The sequence below is a fragment of the Lissotriton vulgaris genome, chromosome 8, assembly GCF_964263255.1.
Source record: "Lissotriton vulgaris chromosome 8, aLisVul1.2, whole genome shotgun sequence".
NCBI classification, from domain to species: Eukaryota; Metazoa; Chordata; class Amphibia; order Caudata; family Salamandridae; genus Lissotriton; species Lissotriton vulgaris.
Genome location: NC_141696.1, coordinates 1,460,261,175 through 1,460,283,588, shown reverse-complemented (window position 1 = coordinate 1,460,283,588; position 22,414 = coordinate 1,460,261,175).

Below are 22,414 nucleotides of genomic sequence, written 5' to 3'. Positions count from 1 at the left end.
TCTAAGGTTCTATGTTACATGATCTGAAAGAATCAATAAATGTCAACGATGAAATGATGAAGATGACATCCAAAGGAGAAGGGTCAACTTAACGGACGACGTGAAGAGTGGACCAATGGAAGAAGCAGGAAGTTGACATCATCGGGGGAAGTCCGTGGTGGGCGTCAAGGGGCGTTCCACTCACACGTTGATTGCGTACTTTAGGGACAGCACCCCGGGGAGGAGGTAGCAATTGGCAAGCAGGAGAGGGCAATCAGAGAAGGGCGAATTGCTCAGAGCAAGGGCGAGGGTAGATGCCTTGAGCAGATGCGCTGAGACATCAAAGCGCAAGGGAGCAGTAGGCCGAGGACCCTTAGAGAGCAGATGGGTAGGCAGATAGGGTACTGCTTCTGAAACTTAAGATTTCCTTTAGAGGCTAAAAAGAGTTTGACTTCTTAGGGAGACAAACTGCTGACACCTTTTTAGGGAAGAACTTGCGAAGTAGGGTTGTCACATAGCATAGAGTAGGGACAGATTAACTTGATGATTGTTTTTGTCTTACTGCAGATGACGCAGAAGAAACCACTTCACACCGAAGCTTAAAGCAACTGAGATTTTAACTGATTTTGTATTTTGTATACTTTGAGATTTTATCCTGAGTGGATTGTATCGCATTCAAATTAATCTTTATATAAACTCTTAAAACTTCATCAGTTGTAAGTGGTTCTTCAGAGTGGCGTCAGTTAATGGGGTTTGTCTAACCAATGTGAGGGTGGTCCTTTCCTCAATGACAGATAAAAGCGGTCCAAACAGACGAATGGGATTCTTTATTAAATTTATCATACTCATAAATTGATATCAAAATCCCGTTCCCCGCAGTTGGTAGCAGAGTTTGATGGTTATCTTCTTGAGGAAGACGACCTAGGCCAGGTTAGTTTACCCCAAGGTCCCTAGTCATCGTCGACCAGAAGAAGAATTGCAGCCGAAGACGGTGCTGACGGTGCGTCGAGAGAAAAGCAGCAGAATCGGTCGAGAGTGAGTATAAGGGTCATGCGTTGTAAGATTGCGGTGTTTTATGTTGTTCCTGTGTTGTAATGTCAAGCGGAGTTGAATGCCTGTAGTGTGATTGAGGGAAGGTTGTGAGCGCGCGCAACTGGATGAAATCTTATGTCCAGAGGACTTAAGTGGTTCGGGTGTATCGAACACCTAGAGTAATTTGTCTACCATTGAAAGGGGGTCATGAGGTACCGTTGATTTCCCGACAGACCGATGATAGGGGGAGTGTATGTGTGAGTGAATGAGTAGCGAACGCTGGTCGTACGTCTACTGTGCGTAAGTAACCTATCAGTTGAGGCAAGTGTCCGACCGTAAGAGGAAAGACGCTGTGCCAGTTGAGGTAGCAATTACAGTTAGACTGTGGCCGTACAGTCAGAGAAAAGTGATCGCTTGGACGGAAGTAGTCATTTTTCAATGTATGAATGAAAACGCAGGCGAAATCGTGAGACGAGTTAAGAAACGAGGGAAGCTGCTGAAGAGGATACAAGTGACGTCAGCGTAGAACCGTGCTGGGATAGGCTGATTAGCGAGAGTCGCACAGGGATTGGTGGTTGTTATTAAGGGCAAATAAGTAAGATCAAAATGAAGTGTTTTAAGGGTTTAGGGAAAATCTTTAAAAAGAAAAGGAGAAATTTATATGCCGGAGAAGAAGCTCCACCAGAAGGCACACCAGCATATCATATGGCAGTAAATGTAGGCTTACATTCAATACTGTGGATTTCTGAGTGGCATAGGCTAACAGAAGGGCAAAAAGAGCTGGCGTTTCCAAGATTTGGAACGTTTAAATTAGAAGTGTTGAACCAACTGAAGGCGACGATGCTTTCAATGAGACCTCTACCGAGGCCAACACAATTTGAAGCTCTTGGTGTGTGGTTTAGAACAGCACACGAAAGGGGCGTAAAGAGGCGACAAGAAAGGGTGAGAAGATCGGTAAAGGCAATGCAGGATGCTAAATGGGACGATGAAGCCAAGAAATGGAGGGTGCAAAAGATAGAAGCAGACAAATTGTTCACCATGATAGAGGCTACGGGAGAAAAGAAACCTCTAGAACAGGAAGATGAGGAAAGCGAGACAGAGGAGGAACTGCTAGAGAGGCTATTGACAGACAGACCACCTCCATACAGTGGGGAACTTGCGAGTCCCATATTACCGCAAGTAGACGGAACTAGGTGGGGAGAGTATAAGTCGATCCCGGTATCAGAGTGGGACGCTACTAAGACCGTAGAGATACCCCAAACTAGTCCGGAACAGAGAGTAGTGGGAAGGCTTGTGGTCCAGAACGTGCCAGAGACGCAATGCGCTAGGTCATACCAGATGCCGGACGCTTTACAGGTTCCGGTCACCATAGGTCCTATTGTGTCAATCTATAACCCAGAAGGGGTCCAGCAGGATGAACAGGCACGGTGGGATAATGAAAGAGCAGAAGAGGACAATAGGAATGCCACAATGAATTCCCACAGGCAGATACGAGCACCAATAAGTCGGAGTACCCCATTTGATTCCGCAACGGGTCCCAGAGTAGAACAGCGAGGTCGAAGAGGGTCAATGGATTTGAGGGGTCCTAAACCGAAAACCTATAAGGAACTAAGGGAGTACCTGAGAGAATGGGACGCTGCCGAAGAAGCTCGGAATAAAAGTTTAGAAACAGGATCCGAGTGGAGAGAACAGGATAACAGGATTCTCTCTCATTGTGGAGCTGGCGAAAGCAGCGCCGAGTGGGAGGGAAGAAGCCAAGAGAGCAGAAGAGATACCTATCCTACTGAGAGCAGCAATAGGCAAATGTGCGAAGACAGAAGTGCAGGGTGTGGCGAAGTGCCTCGTGTCACCTTTAGTGAAGGGGAACATAGGACACAGGAGTATAGGAATACCTTCAGGTGCACACACCATGCCCCAGGTGAGAATGCAAGACATTGGAGTCACGGAAATATGGAGAGTCGCGAAGCATCTCGACATACGTCCGGAGATAGTGGTCAGAGTCACGAAAACATAGGAAGTCGCGAAACGTCTCGCCATTCTTCCGGTGATCACGAAAGAGATCACGGGAACATGGAGGGCCGTGACGGACCCTATCGTCTATTAAGTGACACCAGACAAAAAACAAGTTATAATGGGTTAGAATCGAACGGTGGATCCTATCTCACATCTGGAGAAACCGAGCTTAGAAATCGGAATGTAGGGTTGGGGGACGGAGCGTTATTCCACCATACCCCACGTGGAGATGGAAAGGCTTGGGATCTCGAAGGGTGGGAACGAAGAGAAGGAAGCAGAGCTCCTCATAACTCACCTGTGCTCAGGCGTAGGGCGCATAGTGGAGGTGAGAGGGATATGAGAGAAGAACATAGAACTGAGATGCTGAAAGCTGAAATAAAAGCGAAACGGCTTGATGTGATGAGTTTGAAGGCAGATCTGGATGAATTGATTGATGGTACAGTGCAACTAGAGAGATTAAACTCATATACACCAGCTGAGATACTGTTTCTATCCAAGGATATTACTCGAAGAGCGAGGTCAGTTCATGAGAACTTATCTAATTTAGCAAACAGGTACATGGTAGACCTGTCACGAACTAAGGCTTTACAGAGTAACCACAGGCTAACTTGCACCGATCAGGATTTGGATGATCGCAGAACGATCGCGCTGAAAGTACACATAAGGGAATTGATCGTAAGTATCAGAATATGGAGAGATCTAGATAGATGGGAGGAAAGATGGTCCAGAAAGGGCTCCGTTAGACGGAGTGTACTTGAGGGTTCCCAGGACACAGATTTGATGCGAATGGAAGCCTTCCCTTTGCGAGAGGTCGCGAATGGAAGCTACGTCCATGTGCCCTGGACTAGGGGGGATTTGGCGGCATTCACCAATTCCTTCCCAAAGCTTAGAGATAATCCTGTCGAATGGTATAAGCAGGTAGAAAGATTCGTGAAGATCTCAAAGGTACTGTGGGTCGATTTGAACACTCTGTTCGACATCGTGGTACCCGGAGACTTATGGACAGCGTGCAAGCTTAGTGTTGATTGGCCCACTTGTGAGCCAACGAGAGAAGCCAGGACGAATGGTCCATCTCATAGAGTCATGGAAAAGTACGAGAGGGTAATAACGTGGCTAAAAGAGAAAGTGCCGGTGCAAGACATAGACTGGGTAAAGATAGATCGGACTACCCAAGAGCCGAAAGAGACAGTGCATGAGTTTTACGAGAGGTTGCTGAAAGCATTCAAGCAATACAGCGGGTTAGATGTGATGGATCCCAAGGACATAGGACAGTTTGTTTCAAAGTTTGTCTTAGGATTAAGACCAGAAATATGCCTAATGATCCAACAGCATCTGATCTGTTGGCAGAACAAACCTTTAGACGAGATTCTGAGGTATGCAAGGTATTGTAGTGACGAGATAGACTCGAAGGCGAAGAAGCTTAAAGAAAAGCTAATGTTAGTGCAAATGCAAGCTGCTGGAAAGGATAAACAGCGACAGCAGGGAACAGGGACGCAGGCAAAGAAACAGAATAATCAGAGCAGAGACGAGGAAGAAAGACTGAGACCGAGAATGGATATCGAGGCGCTGAAAAAGAAGACAAGATGCCATCAGTGTAACGAGGTGGGACACTGGCGACGCGAGTGTCCTTACAACGTTGAGACAGGGGAATTAGAGCAGGAGGAGGAAGAGGTTCAGAACAACGTGGTTAAGGGAGCCACAGTCCCGAAGGGCAAGTTTGTCAAAGGGGGGACTCAGACTCCTCGAGCCCCGTTTCCTCAACCACCTCGCATCACGAACGGAGGAAAAACCTACAGACAGATGCCATTGTTTGTAGGGGGAGAGGAATGTTACTACGTTGATCCTCTTACAGGGCAGCGGGCTAGTAGGGACGAAGACTGTACTCTAGGAGCCGCCTTGGAAGTAGATCAGAGAGGACCATACGTAGAGGCTGAAATAGCGGGATGTCCTACAACCTTTTTGGTGGATACAGGGGCCACTCGATCTACGTTGAGATCTGCGGTAGTCCCGGGTCTGCCAATGTCAGGAGAAACGGTACAGGTGGTAGGAGTTGCGAACAAAAGGATGACAAATCCCTTGACCGAACCAGTGTCGGTGAGGATAGGGAATTACAGTGACGAACATCAGTTCGTGATCTGCGATTCTAGTCCCGTGTGCTTATTAGGGAGAGATCTGCTGTGCAAACTGAATTGCACGATACATTGCACACCAGAAGGAGTAGAAGTGCAGACCAATGATGAGGACGCTGACTTTAAAGTCATGAAGTCGCAGGAATGCGTGGAACTTTATCCTACCTTAACAGTGGAGGAGCTCCCACAGGACTTGAGGGAGAAAGTGTCAGCCGAGGTGTGGGATTTTACTGGAGAAGAAATAGGATTGATCAAAGGAGTAGAACCGGTAAAAATCTTGGTAAGACTCAATGCTGAGTATCCAAGAACACCACAATACAAGTTGACACCGGAGACGATCGCAGGAATAAAGCCCGTGATCGAATCCATGATTAAGCAGGGAATACTGAAGGAGATCGTGGGAAGTCCATGTAACTCCCCGATCATGGGTTTGCAGAAACCTAGTGGAAAATACAGAATAGTACAGGATCTTCGAAAGATTAATAACATTGTTGTCTCGTGTTGTCCAGTGGTACCGAATCCATCAGTGATATTGTTTCAGATACCGTTCCAAGCTGAATGGTTCACAGTGATAGATTTGTGTCAGGCTTTCTTTTCGATACCGTTAGACGAAGAGAGCCAGTATCTTTTCGCTTTTAAGCTGGAAGATCGCGTTTTAACATGGTGTCGTATCCCTCAGGGGTATACAGAAAGCCCATCGATTTTTAACCAGCTTTTAAAGAAAAATCTTGAGAGTCTAGTACTGCCCAAGAATTCAGTTCTGGTCCAGTACATAGACGACCTCCTTGTTGCGTCAGAAACTGAGGAAGCTTGCAGAGAAGACACCATCACCTTGTTAAATCACTTGGCTGAGAACGGACACAAGGTGTCTCCAAGTAAGTTGCAATATTGTAAGACTGAGGTGCAATACTTGGGCCACAGGATTGAGAAGGGAAAGCGGAAGGTGTCTCCAGACAGAATTGAGGCGATTATGAAAATGAACGCGCCTACGACACAAAGAGAAGTCAGGATGTTTTTAGGCATGGTTGGTTATTGTCGACAGTGGATAGCAAACTTTTCACTGAAGGCCAAACCTTTATTACAACTGACGCACAAAGGAGTAAGTGATCCGGTACCATGGGACAAAGATTGTTTGATGGCATTTTTGCAGCTGAGGGAGGACTTATGCCGTGCCCCGGCTTTAGGGATGCCAGATTACACTAAACCTTTTTTGCTTTACTGCTGCGAGAGAGAGGGATGCGCTTTAGCGGTATTAGCACAGGTCCATGGAGATGCGCGCAGGCCAGTGGCGTACTTTTCGGCTACATTAGATCCAGTAGCCGCAGCGTTGCCCGGATGTCTGAAATCCGTAGCTGCAACGGGTGTCAGCATTGAACGATCTGAGAGCGTAGTCATGGGTCATCCGTTAGAAGTGTATGTACCACATTCTGTAGAACTGTTAATGACAAGGACGAAGACTCAGCATCTGACGAATAGCAGGCTCACACGCTACGAGCAGGTCATATTGGCCGCCGAGAATGTGACCCTAAAAAGATGCTCTGTCTTGAATCCTGCAACCTTGATGCCACTTCCGAACGAAGTGGAAGACGAAAACTGTACAGAACATGACTGCCTCGATGTGACTGAACTATGTACCAAACCGAGACCTGATATCGTAGATGAGCCATTGACAGACCCAGACGAAATTTTCTTCGTTGATGGTTCATGCGTAAGAAACGATGTCGGTCAGCTGAGAGCAGCTTATGCAGTATGCACGATTACCAGAGTTATAGAAGCCGCTTGCCTGGAAGGAGTACACTCCGCACAGGTAGCTGAAATTGTGGCTTTGACTCGTGCTTGCCTAGCAGGCGACAGACTTCGAGTCACTATATACACCGATAGTCAGTATGGAGTTGGCGTAGTTCATGATTACGGGCAGTTGTGGTCTCAAAGAGGTTACATGACCTCCTCGGGTTCTCCGATTAGGAATGGAGAATTCGTGAAACTTTTGTTAGAAGCTTTGCAAAAACCAATGGCCATAGCTGTGGTCAAATGTGTAGCTCATACGAAGAATACGGATTTTGTATCATTAGGAAATAAATATGCCGATGAGGTAGCGCGTTACTGCGCAGAGCAGGGATATTCTCACACTGATGCAAAAGTGGGGGGAATCCAGGAAATGACTGAATTGACCATGTTATTAGATACCGTAGATACATGGGACGAATTGAGAGCAGTACAGGAAAATGCACCAGATGAGGAGAAAAAGGGCTGGGGAACAGCTGGGTGCGAGAAAAGTGAAATGAATTTTTGGGTGTCTGCCGACGGAAGGGCAGTATTACCAAATGAACTCATTAGTCCAATGGCAAGAAAATTGCATGGATCAGCTCACATAGGAAGAGATGCTATGGTGAGAGTATTCAGACAAACGTGGTTTAACCCTAAATTTAGAGTAGCGGCAGAAGCAGTGTGTCAGCGATGTACGATCTGTCAGCAACTAAATGTGGGTAAGAGAACACCAGTTACCTTGAGTCATATAGGAAGGTCTGGGGGGCCTTTCAATAGGATGCAGATTGACTTCATAGAAATGCCTCCATGCAACAGACTTAGATACGTGCTAGTGATCGTTTGCATATTTTCTAGATGGGTCGAGGCTTACCCTACACGTAGATGCGATACACTTACAGTAGCAAAATTGTTACTTAGAGAGTTGATACCGAGGTTTGGGGTGCCATCCTCTTTGGAATCGGACAGAGGAACTCATTTCAATAGCGAAGTGGTAAAGATGCTATGTTCAGCTTTAAACATCGATCAGAAGTTACACTGCAGCTATCGACCAGAAGCTTCAGGGATCGTAGAGCAAATTAACAGCACTATCAAGTCCAGACTGGCTAAAGTTTGTTCATCGACATCCCTGAGTTGGCCAGACGCACTACCAGTAGTTCTCATGAGCATACGTAGCACACCTGATAGAAGAACAGGCCTCTCTCCACATGAAGTGCTAATGGGGAGAGCTATGAGGTTGCCATCGGTTCCAACTGCAGCGCTAGTGAACATCACAGACGATTTGATTTTGGACTACTGCAAGGGACTATCTGATGCCGTAAATTCTGTGTCCCTCCAGGTCCAGGCTGCAGAGGTTCCGTCAATACAAGATTTGTGCCATGACCTGAGTCCAGGAGACTGGGTCCTGGTGAAGAAACACGTCAGGAAGAACTGCTTAGACGTGCGTTGGCGAGGACCGTTTCAAGTCATACTTGTAACGAATACTGCAGTGAAGTGTGGAGGGCTGCCAAACTGGATACATGCTTCACACACCCGAAGAGTGCAAACACCTCCAGAAGACACAGCTCCTCTCTCGGATGAGAATCCGGCGGGAAGCGGAGAAGCCATAGAGGGGGAAAGCCAAGCTGTGGAGGTGATCGAAGAAGCTGAAACTGTGTTGGAACAGGACGACGAAGGTCAGGACACTAGCGAGACCGAAGCCGTCTCAGGAGAAGACAGTAACTGGGAGACTGAATCGGAAACTGAACAAACTGGGAGTGACCAAGAGACGGGTCCTGGAACAAGGAGCAGAAAGACGGGAAACGACAAAGCCGTTTGGCCGGAAAGAAGAAAAAGGCCAAATTCAGAAGGAAAGCAAGAAAGAACTCTTGTCCCGATCGCTGAAGAGTCGGATCAGGAGGAAGAAACGACAGATTCAGGAACTGAGAGTCCACGAAGATCAAGAAGGGTACGTGTGCCCTGCAGAAGGTACGCCACCCCAGAGTGGACTTATCTAGCAGATGTATTGGGGACAGAAATCTGGGAGAGTGAAGAGTGTGAAGGTAACCACTCTCGATCCAGTCGTGACAGTGGAGATATGGATGTTGGCGCCTGGGCTTGAGACTGAGGGGTTACTGACTTTCACACTTCCCCGACCCCCACGTTTGAGTAAAATCCAAGATTTGGTGTTAAAAAGACTACAATTTCCAACAGTTGGTCAGCAAATGACGGAAGCAGAAGAAAAAGTTATTCGTTTTGAACTGTTAATTATTGTTGTGAAAGCTGCAGGTCCGACAATAATTGTTGATGCATAAAAGACTTTTTGTACGTATGTTGTAAAGAAGAAGATAACCTAGCGCCGAGTGGAAAGAAGAATAAAATTAGGGATTACATTTAGAGGACGGAGAAGGGCTAGGGTTGTCTGCTGCTAAGAAGAGAAAAGACATTGTGGTGAAAAAGATACCTGTTGATAAAAAGCACTTTAAAGACTGTGAACGCAAACAAGTAACCAAAGACTGGAAAGAGAACTTTCGCTGGAGAACGAGGGACGCTGTTTTGATAACATGGAGAACGGCAACCTAAACAGAAAAGCTAGATGTATAGTAGGTACACTTATAGCGATAGTGATATTTCTCATAATTACAGTAGTAACGATATCTTACATGACAGGCTACGAAAACGATAAAAGAATAGCGAATGTAAAAATTGTAACGACTTTGAAACCTGCTCTTGTGGGAAGGAAGGAGGAGAGCAATGTTATACGTGAAAAGGCGTTACTTGCAGATGAAGCTCGTAGATTGCACATAGACGAGTCACAGGGAAACTTTAGGTCAAATGCATATGCAAAGTTATTGTACGAATATATCGATGCCATGGAGGCCAAAGATTGCTACGTTTGTATGCAATTGCCGGCTTCTGTAGACGAAGGCATTAGGTATCATCATCTCCCATTGACTTATGGGATCACATGTAGTTTACTGCTTAGTATATTTTATGGTAGAGAGGGATTTGAGTACTACTTTTCGAATTATGATTCGGTACTGCCTGAAGTTCCGAATTATAAGCAAATGAATAAGTGGGACTATTACAAAAAGGAGGATAGACTGGCTAAATTCTTTCTTCCTTGGGATACGTTAGATACATCATATGCACGTAGAAATAATCTGACTTGCAAAGTATCAGAAGTAGAGAAAAGGTTTATAGCACAAGTAGATGATCGATGCAGACGGCAGAAGATTCTAAAGATGTCAGGACAATGGAAAGTAGATTGGACAGAAGAAGAGAAGGCACATAAAAAGAAAGGTAGCAATGGTCCAATAGCATTGGATAGAACGCAGAAAGGAAAGTTATGTTTAACTCGAAGCAAAACGTATTATGAGAGTGAATTTGTAGGTGAAGTTAGTTGTGAGCACTCTTTTAGGTTAGAGTACTACACAAAGGATTTTATGAAAGGGATGCAAGCTATTCCGAATGTATATTTTGTATGTGGGAGAAATGCCTACGTAAAACTTCCAGATAATTGGTATGGTTCGTGTTACTTGGCAATTGTCTTCCCCAAAATATATCATGCAAAGGATTTGGCGATAATAGAAGGAAAGGCTTCGAGGAGAACGAAAAGGGAAGTAGGAGATGCAGAAGTAGTAGGAGATGTATTTGGAGCGATGTTTCCATTGTTAGGTTTGATTCTTAACGACGTTAAGATTAGAAGGTTAGCGACAGTCGTGGATAGATTGTCTGCCAGCACTGCAAGATCTTTAATGTTAGTAGAAGGTGAGATGCAGTCGATTAGAGCAATGGTATTACAGAACAGACTTGCGTTAGATGTAATATTAGCAAAGGAAGGCGGAGTTTGTAAGGCTTTGAAAGTTCAGGAATGTTGTACTTATATTCCTGATAATTCAAAACCACTTGAGAAAGTCATACAGAACATTACACAGATTCATCAAGAAATTGAAGATTTATCAAAAATAAATGTTTGGGAAAAAGTAGGAACTGGAGTAGGCAAGGTTGGAAGTTGGTTTGCTAATATAGGCAAAAGTATAGTCTGGTACATTTTAAAGCCTGTATTAATAGTAGTAATTTGTATAATTATATTATTAGGATTAGTAAAATTGTATAAATGGTATAGGTCGAACAAGTTACAAAGATCGATGAGAGACCAAGAAAGGAGACTAGCTGTTTTACAAGATCAGCAGTATAAAAGTCTGAGAACACTTGAATCAATAAAAAGAGGAACTGATGTAACTAGTTCAGTATAAACTATGTATTCAAATTGCTTTTAGTGATGACTCCTAAAAGTCATCAAAGGGGGGAACTGAGAGAGCGCAATTTGAATGAAAAGTATATAGTAGCCATATTTAGACTTATATGTTATAAACGTAGGAATGAAACGCACATCGTAATGTAAAGTTGGCAACCATAGCATAAGGGCCAATGAATGTGATAACATGTTATAGGAAATGTAAATGTATTCACACGTTAAAATGTATTAAGTTTAGAAACCCCGTATATATGAAGGGTAAAAATATAGAAATATGTATCAATGCTTATGAAATGTAGAGCGTGCACAGTAGAGTTCGTGTACGTGTGTAACTTTAAATGTGTAACTTTACATTGGGAGAAGCGGAGAGAAAATAATGTGGAAAGACGTAAACGTGGGAAAATGTATAAAGAGAACTCACATAAAGATGTAACCAAGGAAAATGCATAAGTTATGTTCTATGTAGTCGTATTCAATATATTTCATATATTTGATGTAGAATGTTTAAGTATAACTAGGGCTTTGCTAAAATACGAATAGAAATGTATGCCAAAGGTTATGCTGTGTAAAGGGCTTTTTGTAAGAATGTTGGAAGAGTTTAGGTCATTTGTGTTTCTAACCTGACTGACCAAGAGCTCAAAGGAGCATAGTCACATGAAATGAAATTTAGTGGTCTTGTGAAGGTCGTAAATAGCTTGATGTGGACATGAGAGCCGAGAAGTCTAGCACTTGTTAGATTTAAGGTGACAATGCCGGACGGAGCTTATTGCTCGAACGTGAGGAAAGACACTCTGAATGTAGACTATGTTTTGACAAGACCATTCACAGGACCTAGCAGGGTCAAGTTAAGAGATATGGAGTTAAGGCCTTGTCTAAGGTTCTATGTTACATGATCTGAAAGAATCAATAAATGTCAACGATGAAATGATGAAGATGACATCCAAAGGAGAAGGGTCAACTTAACGGACGACGTGAAGAGTGGACCAATGGAAGAAGCAGGAAGTTGACATCATCGGGGGAAGTCCGTGGTGGGCGTCAAGGGGCGTTCCACTCACACGTTGATTGCGTACTTTAGGGACAGCACCCCGGGGAGGAGGTAGCAATTGGCAAGCAGGAGAGGGCAATCAGAGAAGGGCGAATTGCTCAGAGCAAGGGCGAGGGTAGATGCCTTGAGCAGATGCGCTGAGACATCAAAGCGCAAGGGAGCAGTAGGCCGAGGACCCTTAGAGAGCAGATGGGTAGGCAGATAGGGTACTGCTTCTGAAACTTAAGATTTCCTTTAGAGGCTAAAAAGAGTTTGACTTCTTAGGGAGACAAACTGCTGACACCTTTTTAGGGAAGAACTTGCGAAGTAGGGTTGTCACATAGCATAGAGTAGGGACAGATTAACTTGATGATTGTTTTTGTCTTACTGCAGATGACGCAGAAGAAACCACTTCACACCGAAGCTTAAAGCAACTGAGATTTTAACTGATTTTGTATTTTGTATACTTTGAGATTTTATCCTGAGTGGATTGTATCGCATTCAAATTAATCTTTATATAAACTCTTAAAACTTCATCAGTTGTAAGTGGTTCTTCAGAGTGGCGTCAGTTAATGGGGTTTGTCTAACCAATGTGAGGGTGGTCCTTTCCTCAATGACAGATAAAAGCGGTCCAAACAGACGAATGGGATTCTTTATTAAATTTATCATACTCATAAATTGATATCAAAATCCCGTTCCCCGCAAGGTGATGACAGAGTTAAAGCATGGGCAACATTTTTTCATCCACCCAAATCTAAATGAAAGCCTTAGGGTCATTATTACACTGTCACTGCATAGCATTTTAACGGGTCACTGGTACGGAAGTTAAACAGTGCTACCTCTCAAAAACTGTAGGGTATCTGTTGTACAGCTGCTGCTTAGCCTGGGTGACTGTGTGTGAGAATGCTGCTGATTGGAATGTTCGTGTGTGAGAGTGTCAGTTGGATGAGGGGCTGAGCAGCAGTAAGGCTGCCCCCGGTGGGGCTCTGATCTGTACCAACCTGGTGGGGCTCTGATCTGTACCAACATACCTGGAATACATATACATAAGAATCAACATGGACTGGACTACATTTTATTACAACAGTATCACTGTACAGCGCTTTGGGAACACGGAAATGCCGAATGCATGATAAAATTCTGAATACGTTTATCAGGCATGCTTTCGGAACTCCGTCGTTTGAACAAATGCATCTTTAGCACGCATTTATTCTCCATGCAAGTCGTTTAAACGACTTGCCTTAGGGGGACCTGGATATTGGAATAGTTTAATTTACTATTCCAACTCCATTCTGCTCAACAGTAGGGAAGGTTTTGGACTTTAATTCCAACACCACTCCACCAATGTGGCCTGTTAGACTTGACATCTTTTGGCGTGGTTACCCCTAACTCCTGTATTTCTGACTCTGTGCCGGATTACGTTTTTGCTGGTTTAGATGCTTTGGATACTTTGCAACTGCTGATCAGTGCCAAAGTGCGAGTGCTCCCTGGAGAAATTGTATGTGATTTATTATCCATGATTGGCTGATTTGTGTTACCCATAGGTCCCTAGTAGAGTGCGCTACGTATGCCAGGGCTGGTAACTCAAATGCTACTAGTGGGCTTGCAGCACTGGTTGTGCCACCCACACAAGTAACGTGGAAACAATGTCTTGGGCTGGCCATCGCCGTGCCAGTGCGCAGTCTGTCGACTGCACAGATGAACTGGCCAGTGTCCACACCCGCCAGGCATGACCCTCCATTCTCGTGCAGGTTAGTCGCCCTTATAGTAGGCCCGAGATACCCCCCTGGGCAGGGTGCAGTGCATGAGGAAGGCAGGACCGGTCCTAAGTGTGGGAGATGTGTCCTGATAGTGAAAGGCCCCCAAAACGATCTTTTCACTATTGAGGGGCTATCTTGCCCAATAGGTTAGAATGGGGAAGGCTGCCTATAATGGTTACCCGCCTATCTTCCCATAGAAGCAAGATACAGAGTCAGAGTCTGGTACCCCTGAATTCAATAACTCATCTTTTAGGCTGGATGTTTTTTGAATTCTGTGTTTGAGGACAACATTTTTAGAAGGTGGTTGTTCTCGTGTTCAGCCGTTCCATGTGCCTCGGCCTGTTGTGTGTGTTGACCGTCTGGGTTTGTGAGTGACAGGGTCTGTTGTGAAGTGCGTGACCCCCTGGGAGGGCAGGCGAGCCGATGGTGGGCTGAACAGGCCAATCGAAACCTAGAATGGTGGGAGGAGTAGCTCCCGGGACTGAATAGGTCTGTGCCTACCTCCCCCCGAGCTGGCTCCACCTCCTGCGGACCCTGGCACACCTGCACAAAGAGACACTGATGGGCCATGGCCGAGGGCACCCCCCAAACTGGTTCGAACTGGGTCATGGACCCCTCACACAAAGAGATCAAAGCCTTTATGGGGTATAAGTACATCAACCGAAACCCGCGAGAATTAGACAATCCCTGCCGAAGAGGAACAGCTGAAGAGACTCAGGAGAAGACTGCCCTTGCTCTGTGTCTGGGGTTGGACTGCAGTTTGTTGTTGCCATTGAGGAGCGGACGAAGGGACTCAGCTTTGAGTTGTGTCCCCCTACGTGAAGATGGACTTTGCTGAAGTGCAGTGTCCGGCTGAAGGAAAAGCGTCTCCAAGGACCAGAGTAGAGCTGGTCTCCTGTTACGAAGTCCCAGGCCCAAAAGGGATCCCTGGACTTCCTTGCTGGGAATTCCCGTCATGCGGAGGGTCTGAAGCTGAGAGTGAGGCTTTTTTGTCATCGAGGAGCTGTGCAAGCACAAGAGGAGCAGAATCCGCGTTCTTTTTTTATCAAAGGAACTGCCGAAGTCGCAAGAGGCCGGAGACGACATCGCTCTCCCCTGACGCCGTGCACCTTCATCACCATCTCTGTTCAAGGTACTGTTGTCGAGGGTCCATGTGAGACTGCACCAGCCACTGACAGTACTGCCGGCCATGTTAAACTTTGGACTCGTGGGTGTTGTTGACGCAGGTGTAGCCCCAGGGGAGATGCCGGTGGCTACTACGTAATCTTGATTTGCAACAAAAATTCTAAGAAGAACCTTTTTCAACCAAGTATCCTTATTTATGTGAAACCTTTTTACCGTTTTGGTCTTGTAAAAGTTTAGTAAAGATACTTTATTTTTCTAAATCGGTGTGGAGTCCGTTTGTGGCGTCATCACTATATTACTGTGAGTGTTTGTACAAATACTTCACGCATTGCCTTTGAAGATAAGCCTGTCTGCTCGAGCCATGCTACATAGGGAGTGAGTGGAGGTTATGGACCAGCGTGTATGTTTTCTTACTCTGACGTAGAAGCAAGGGTCCCTATTTGGTCTAAGGTACCTACCTAGAGACCCCCAGTTCTAACATGGCCCCTAGAGCAAGTTGTTGTAACAACTTGGGTGCAGAATGAATGTGTGCTGAAGAAGCATTCGATCTGTTGCCGGCGCTGTGAAGGCACAGCGTGATTCCCGCTTCATCCTAAAGTATGTTTCCCGGACATGACGCAGAAAGTAGCAATACCAATGACTAGATGTCTACCGGTCACATGACCAAAGGGATGTCAGCTAATAGCACTAGACCAGCTGGGATATAGACTCTTGGGAGCAGAGTAAAAAAGTAGAGCGCACAAATGCAGAGGTAAAAAGGAAGAGGCTATAATGTTGTGGATAACATGTATGTCTGTGGAAAATACAATAATGTGGAGCAAGAAATGTCAATATTTACTTTCCATTACATGTTAAACTTCAACCTAATCCCTATCACTCTCGCCTCATAATTCTATCTCAAACCTTTTGTTCCTGTAGCTATTGCCTCTGTATTGAGGAGGGGGGATCCTGCATCCCATACTACCTCCAGTGCCACCCTTCACCTGCCCAGACTTATAGCGCACTTACACCTTTCCTTACTTTTTCTTTATACAAACACTAACCCAACCTCTCACTAGACCTTTACCCTGCCCTGAACCTAAACCCTAACCCTTCCCTCAAGCCAATCACCAACCCTTACTCCGACCGTAACCATACAACGTTCCCTTATACCATCTATTAGTCTTCCTCTAACGCCTGAAGTTAACATAACCAAATTCCTCACCTCATACCTAACCCTTAATCCTACCAAAACTGTAACCAGTAGATCGTACTATTTCTCTTCCCTCATACTATACCTTACTCTAGCCAAAAGCACTAAATGTAATCTAAACCTAACACTAAACTTCTCCCTAACCATGAATTGTTTGCTACGTTTCGATTTTTTAGCCTAACTATTTATGTTTCAGTGTTTTGTCTCTATTTTTTGTTACTCGCCCTTTTAAACTACAAGCCGACACATGTAGTATCATTTTAGCTTCAGGAGTACAGGCCTACGAGCCCAGTGTGCTTCGTATTGGTGGCTGACCATAACCAGTCACCCTCATCAAGCGTGACTTGTGGACAAGTTTTAAGAATCATGAAATCTCTGGAAAATAGTGGATCAGTGAAAAACAGAAACACTTTGTTAATAGTAAGCACTGAACTAAGGCAAAGTGAATGAATGAATGAAATGGCATTTATATAGCGCTTGGCTACGCGGCAGCATCCCAATGCTGAAGCAGAAAGTAGAGCAGACAAACATCCTAAGGGAAGAGCTGGGTCTTTAGCTGTTTTCGGAAGGTAAGATGGTTGGATTCCCTACGAAGATACAGAGGTAGGGTATTCCAAAACCTGGCGGTATTATACGAAAAAACTGGCCGCTAATTCTGGCTTTCTTGATCCTGAGAACCACTATTGGGTGGAGATTATCTGAGCAGAGTTTTCTGTTCGACCTATAAGGGCGAATCTTAACTGTATTGATAGGTGGCCTGCTCCCTTCCAGAGACTTATGCACAACACAGAGGGCTTTAAAGTTGATTCTCTCCTATACTGGAAGCCAATGGAGGGAGTCCTTGCTGAACAACGATTGGGGATCCCCGTAAGCAATCTTGCAGCACAATTTTGTACAGTCTGCAGTTTCGCAACCACTGGGTTTGGGGCGCCAAAATATAGGGCATTGCCATAGTCTATCCTCGAAAGAATTAGTGCCTGAATCAACAGTCTTTTTGCTTCAAAGGGTAGAAGGGGAAACACATTGCGGGTCATTCTAAGCAGGCCGTAGCATGAAGCAGCAGACTTCCTGGCATGAGCTTTAAAGGTGAGGTCCTGATCGAGCCAGATGCCCAGACTTTTTAACTCGGTTTTTGGGGCTGGCACCGGCCCATACATGCTGGCCACATAGTACTTGCTTTAAAGCCTAAAGGGTTGCTGAGAATCATGAGTTCGTTTTTTTCACCATTAAGTTTTGAGTGTGACAGACTCATCCACTTGGCAACTTCCTCGAGACAGGAGTGGAGGCCGTTGGACATCTGGTCGGCATGGTTCAATGCTACAACCAGCTGTGTATCATCAACGTATGTTACTATATGGATCCCGAATGGGATACAATATCCGCCAATGGGGCCATATAGACATTAAAAAGAGTGCGTCTCAACGATGAACCCTGAGGAACTCCACACTGTAAGGAGATAGGTTTTGAGACGGGGTCACCTTCAAATACCTGGAAGAGTCTTTCTTTAAGAAAAGATTGCAGCCATAGTAAAGCTGTGCCGGTCACTCCTGCGCTCCTGAGACAGTGAACCAAAATTCAATGGTCCACTGTATCGAAGGCCGCGCTCAAGTCAAGAAGGATTATGGCTGATGACCCTCCTGAATCAAGATTATTTCTAGATTCTTCCACCACCGCTAACAATGCTGTTTCAGTACCTTAGTGTGGGCAGAAGTCCATTTGAGAAGGGTGGAGCAGATCATGGGACTCAAGGAACGTGGAGAGCGTGTGGTTAACATATTTCTCCGCAATCTTACTGACTCCAGGGAGGAGTATAATAGGGTGATAGTTGCCCAAGTTGGAAGGGTCCAGATTGATTTTTTCAGCAGCTTTCACCATTGCCCTTTTTCACTCGGGGGGGACCGTACCTGTGGAAAGTGAGGCATTGATCAGGCCAGTAATAGTGGCAGCAACTGTCAATGCTACCAGTTTCAGGATGTTAGGTGGTGCAGGGTCTATTGATGACCCACTTTTGACCGATGACAGGATGGTTAGAAGTGATTCTTGGGTCAACAGGGTGAAGGTATCGAAAGAATGTTCAGTTTTATGCTTACCCGAATCTGCATGCTCTATTATAATGTCACTATCTTTATGGAGCAGACACTTGAGGATGTTTTGTACTTTGGTAAAGAAGTACTCTGCATGTTCATTGCATCGATGACCCAAGCTGTTCGGTACAGCCGGAGGGGCGGGAACTTTAAGTAACTGTTTTGCAATGAGAAAGGTTTGTGTAGGGGAATTAGCAGCTAGCGAGATCTTTTCCTCGTAATAGGAGGCCTGGGCTTTTTTTTATTTCTGCCTTATACATTCCAATGGCCGCCCTGTATTCCAGTTTCTTATTGTTTTACATTGTTGTTTTAGGGTATGTAATTTAGGGGAAACCAGGCGGTCTTTTTCCGTCCACCCTTCTTCTGAATCAATTTTTGGGGGAGCACCACGTTCAGTGATATCTCAATCCAGTTGCAGAATCTTTCATTAATTGCAACTGGGTTAGATTCAGGGTTCGGCTTGGTCTTTTCAAGTTCTTGAGCCCACCTGTCTAGAGAGAATTTGGACCAAGGCTGGGTTTGTGATACAGTGATTAGTGGGGACCAGAGAAAGGGGATACAAAATAAGTGAAGCTTTTTATGAGTTTTCCATTGATTATGTGTCCTAAGTATGAGCAATCAAGGCTGTTTGTTATATGTGGGCTACTGGTGCTGCCCTAAATCATTTTTGGAATGCAGTGACAAAAGTGAACAAGAATGCAAGAGATTCTGAAATGGAACTCTTCGGAATAAAACGCATATGGAGGCCACAAATACCAACTTGGAAATTAAGGCAACATTGGACAGTTAAAGTTACATGTTTCTTTGATTTATTTATTTTAATTTTAATTTAGGAGTTAGGTTTTGTGCTGGTACTGCCTTTATCGATTTTTTTTGTGTGCTTGCCTTGTAGCACCTGTGAGTGGCCGTGTGTGGTGTGTGACTTACTCCAAAACTTTGATTGTATCGACTGGAGCCTGTTTGGGATGTAGTACTAATGCAGCAGATATGGAAGTAACTTCAGTGAACTGCAACTGACTGACTCTCTTTTGGTCTGTTTTCAAATTTGAATGTGCTTCTCTGTGCCCCACAGTTCCCCATGACTAAAAAAACAATAAACAGCCATGGCCACATAAGTGGGCCGTATGAGCACACCCTGACCCCCAGACTAAAGGGAGGGAATTCTCATAGGGCCCCCAAAAGATAGGAATGTAAAACAAACATGGGGGTATCCATTTTATAAAATATATTTGGGGAGTGGGCGTCAGTAGAACCCCTCTTTCTCAGCCCATTTAGGGCCCAAGGGAGTGGGTATATTTAAGGGGAGGGGGCACGGGCCACCCTCCCTTAGCTGATTTCAGCTCCAGTGACCCCATCCTCCGGGACCTAATCTATTTACTAAACAGATGGGGGGCTTGTCCCCCCTCCTCAAGCAGTTTTTGCCCCCAGGGAGCCACTCCCCTAGAGCCCAATTTACTAATTATGGGGTAAGGGCAAGCGTCCCTCCTCCCCTAGCCATTCTAGGTCTGTGGAGCTCATCCCCCAGGCCAAAATGTGCAATAAAGCAGAGGGGGCCACACAGCCCCCGTCCTCGTGCACATTTTTGCCCAGGGTTTCCATACCCCAGTGCCTGCATCTGTAATAGGTGGGTGCCCTGGTTCTCACCCAGGGCATCCACCAAGCACACGTTGGGGGTCGTGGAATGAGCCCCAAGGCCCCGTGGCTCCAGCCCAGAAGGAGCAGCTATTTATGCTGCTCAAGCGGGCATCAGCAAGCTGCTGTTCTGTTTCCCTGCCAGCATATCTGTGGGCAGGAAACAGAACAAAAGGCTGCTCCCAGGCGGCTGGAGCAATTTTAAATCTCCTGCCTGCTGAGACCGTACTTTGTGTTTGCTCAAGTTTGGCAGGAGATATGAAAATCCACCCGACAGAGAGGAGCAAACTCAAGTTTCCCTGTCCATGCCGGTACGTGAAAGGAAACCACGGTGTCCCATGAGTGGTCTCCCCGGAACCCAGTAAGTAAACCAGCCCTGGGGGATGGAGTTCCAGAGAGAGGGAGGCAGCGCTACCACCCTCCCCTTCATCTAAATTGACGGCCCTGGGGGAATGAGGTCCCAAGTCCCTTTCTCAGGAAGGAGGCAGCTTGGTTCCCCTACTCTTTAAATACACAAGACTGCATGGGATGGGGTTCCTGGGGCCAAATATGGCTTGCCGAGGGGGCCGCTCACCCATTTCCCCAAAATACTTAAATTAGGCCCTAGTGGATTGGGTCCCCTGGGTCGAACACGGCTCGTGAAGGGGGTAGGGGGGGCAGAATGGGGCCACCATTCTTTTTTTTTTGCCGCTATACCATAGGATCACAACATAAATTGCCAATATTTTTCAATTTTGATCCCGGGAGGGGTCCCTCTGGCCCCCTCCCCAATGGGGACTATAGGTGTGGCAGGGTATACTCAGACATGAGTCCCTTTCTCACTGCACCATCAGGATTCAAGCAAGCCGGGCCGAAGACGGCTGAAATGCCAGAAACCGGTCCCCGGTAGCTTGTCTCCTTTCTGGTGAAGAATTGGCTTGGTAGTTTAGTCTGCCCTGTTCCCATGATGCACTGGGCCAGGGACAGACTGATTTGCATATAGCCAGGTTCTGAGCTGGGATGGTGCATTGAGATAAATAACGGTGATGGATCAAGCCCTGATCTTTGGACTGGGTAAGAGTGGTCTGCTTAATTCAGACACTCTGTTCATCACCACCCCCTTTTCTGAATCGTTTTTGGCCACTATAGGTGTGGCAGGGTATACTCAGACATGAGTCCCTTTCTCACTGCACCATCAGGATTCAAGCAAGCCGGGCCGAAGACGGCTGAAATCCCAGAAACCGGTCCCCGGTAGCTTGTCTCCTTTCTGGTGAAGAATTGGCTTGGTAGTTTAGTCTGCCCTGTTCCCATGATGCACTGGGCCAGGGACAGACTGATTTGCATATAGCCAGGTTCTGAGCTGGGATGGTGCATTGAGATAAATAACGGTGATGGATCAAGCCCTGATCTTTGGACTGGGTAAGAGTGGTCTGCTTAATTCAGACACTCTGTTCATCACCACCCCCTTTTCTGAATCGTTTTTGGCCACTATAGGTGTGGCAGGGTATACTCAGACATGAGTCCCCTTCTCACTGCACCATCAGGATTCATGCAAGCCGGGCCGAAGACTGTTGAAATCCCAGAAACCGGTCCCCGGTAGCTTGTCTCCTTTCTGGTGAAGAATTGGCTTGGTAGTTTAGTCTGCCCTGTTCCCATGATGCACTGGGCCAGGGACAGACTGATTTGCATATAGCCAGGTTCTGAGCTGGGATGGTGCAGTGAGATAAATAACGGTGATGGATCAAGCCCTGATCTTTGGACTGGGTAAGAGTGGTCTGCCTAATTCAGACACTCTGTTCATCACCACCCCCTTTTCTGAATCCCTCCCCAACGGGGCATAGGGCGGCAGGTAGGGAGTGGACAAAGTCCCTGAATCCTGTATAGCATCATGTTTCTCATGTTACTGGCACCTAATCAGAGTACCCGCTCCCGTGGGAGTCTGACTCCTGTAGGAGCAAGATGACTCGTAAAAGAAAAACTTCTTAGGCAAATCAGAATGCTTTAATTTTCAAACTGGCACTCCCACGAGACTCTTGCAGTCCCAACCATCCAGATATATAAATATTTTTAAACCTTAATGTCTCAAAAACTACTGGATGGATTTACACCAAATTACAAAAAGCACAGTCTGTGGACCAACATCTAGCTTTCCGCAGATTTTGGTGTCATTCCGTTCAGCACTTTTTGCAGTGCCACTTCTTAAAAAAGACTGTGGTAAATTCTTGGCGATATTGTGTTTTGGGACCTCCCTCTGTTCTCGGCCCCCTCTTGACGGATCACCTCTAAACTTTCCATGCACAAACAAGGCAAAAAGAGCACTTTTTTGGGAAGTTTCGTCAAACAGTGCCAAAGTAGCCGAATGGATGAAGCATAGCCGCCTGAAACTGAATTCCGACAAAACAGAAGTCCTTATCTTAGGTACCTCCCCCTCCGCCTGGGATGACTTGTGGTGGCCAGAATC